The sequence below is a fragment of the Mizuhopecten yessoensis genome, unplaced genomic scaffold (genome assembly GCF_002113885.1).
Source record: "Mizuhopecten yessoensis strain PY_sf001 unplaced genomic scaffold, ASM211388v2 scaffold3091, whole genome shotgun sequence".
In the NCBI taxonomy this organism is placed as follows: domain Eukaryota; kingdom Metazoa; phylum Mollusca; class Bivalvia; order Pectinida; family Pectinidae; genus Mizuhopecten; species Mizuhopecten yessoensis.
Genome location: NW_018404871.1, coordinates 366,605 through 369,002, shown reverse-complemented (window position 1 = coordinate 369,002; position 2,398 = coordinate 366,605).

The window sequence follows — 2,398 nt, the reverse complement described above, 5'->3', positions numbered from 1 at the left end:
GCATTTATGATTACATCAGTAACTGCTCCTACCCTGTGGTATCCAGACACGTCCGCCTCCATCCCCGGGGACAAATATAACATAGTGTACACAACTCCTTCCCTAGCCCCGGGAAATAAGAACCTTCCTTTATAGCTTCGGAATAAAGCTATATGACTGTATGGTCCCGGGGCATAAGCACAGCATCGTCCTGGGCCCCAGCCCGGGACACAAGCAAAGTTTGTCCAAGTCGTATACATGTAAACCCCTTGACGTTATCCCCTCCTTCTCCAGCCCCGGAACAGAGCCAGACGTCCCGTGCACGTGAGGCTAACACCATGGCCATTCTCGTTAAGAAAGTTTAGCGATTTATTAAACAGATTTCTCGATGGATATCTCCGAGGACTTGTGTCATTCATTCTAAAACAAAACGCATAACAAACACGTACGTTGAACGTCCACTGGGGCGGGCATGGCACGCTTTGATAAGTAGGAGCTAGCGTTTATTTTTTGTAAATTATAGTTTTATTACCCGACTTGATACGTGACCACTTGTATGTTAAAGATAAAATAGTTTATGTTGCTTCTCTCAGTGACAAAAATGTTTCAACTTGGCATCCGATATTTCTAGTATCGATTGCTTCAAATATGCGTTAAGAGTTATCTCTCTTGGGGATATTTTCGGTCACTGTACTTTAGGAATTAGGTGTCCGAAACCGCCCGTCACACCTTTGGACAATTACAGAGACATCTAACATACTCCTTCTGTTAAGACATATTCATATTTCACTAAGGCGGCCGGGGTTCGATTCCCCGATCGGTCTTGAAATGATATGAGGTCACCCTCCCGACCACATGGGTTTTCTCCGGGTACTCCGGTTTCCTCCCACATTAAGACTCCCTGCGCGCTGACATCCGGGCGAACAAGAGCGATCGATATAAGTTATATAACTTGTTTCATAATTGTTGCAAAATAAATAAAGTTTATATCATATATAAGGCATATTCATTTCGTCAGTATATACGGCATATACCTTCGAATTGAAAAGATTCTACCATAGCGAAGATAAAACATACAGGTTATATTTTCTTTTTTTTTCTTTCTCAAATATGCGTTTAAATTGTATGAAAAAAGACGAATTTTATCGTTGAATCGGTCTGTAAAGTTGTGTTTACCTACACAAAAGTTTGGCTGGATGGAGAAATTCAATTTTAAGCCCTCTGGCCATTACATTCGGTCGACAGTCCTCGTCCTTACCGCGTTCTGCGGATATCTTCTCCTGGGAAATCGCTCTTTGTACCATACGTACTTAAAATAAGGTTTTATAACTTTTAAAAGAAACGATTTTTAAATTCCCTTAGTTTTTCTCCGGTCCGCGTGGTAAACATTTTTAATAGTTTAAATTCAATTTGTCTTGATTGATCAGAGGAAGGTGTCGTGAAAAAAGTTCACGTTCCAAGTGATGTGTTTATTTGCACCTGTCTGGCAGTCTAAACAAAGATAGGTTGACCATTGTCAACAGGGTACTATAAACAGGAAAACACGTCATTTAAGCAAAACTTATTTAATGAGATTGTCTCCCCCTTCAACACTAAAACTTCAATTATCTAGGAAGAAATCTTTGCTGAACTTTAATGCGAGTTTTGTAGCTACTATCAGAGGTTTGGTTTGGTTTTATTTTGTTTAACGTCCTATTAACAGCTAAGGTCATTTAAGGACGTACCTCCATGTGTGTTGTGTAAGCGTGCATGTGTATATGTATGCCGGAGACAGTACATTTGTCTCCTTGTGACGGCACGGATCTAATGCCGACTTTATAGTGCTATCTCACTAAAATGCCATGCCGAAGGAACCCAGTACTATCGGATCAGTTAGTGTTTAATGTATTTCTCTAAATAGAAATTCAATATGACTATGATTACTAAATTTCCGCTTTTATTCTTTGAATCAAATGCAAGTTTTGAGCTCTCGGAATACATCCAACGAATTATCCTTACACTTTCGTGTCAAGACTGACTTAGTTTGAACTTTCAACATGATAGTAATACACGTGCGTTTGATCTTAAAGAAAATGGTGATAGTTGTCTTCGGATCAACTGAATTATCCTTTACACTATTTTGAGCTCTCGGAATACATGGTAAACTGAAAAAAAATGTTTGGTTGTCCTTGAATATTTCTAATTGGCGACATATTAATTTCACATTTAACTTGCAATGAGAAGAAAAAAGAAGACACAAACAGATGTTTTTATGGTGATTTTAGTAACTCATAATATCGTTCAGGTAACCCACACTTCATAATATTACACGTCAATGTTCCTTGTAAAGACAGATTTATCCAGATAAATATTTCACTTGGTTACTGAATGCGTTGTATGAAATAATTTATTAATAGGTTACTGCAAAGTTTATATTTTT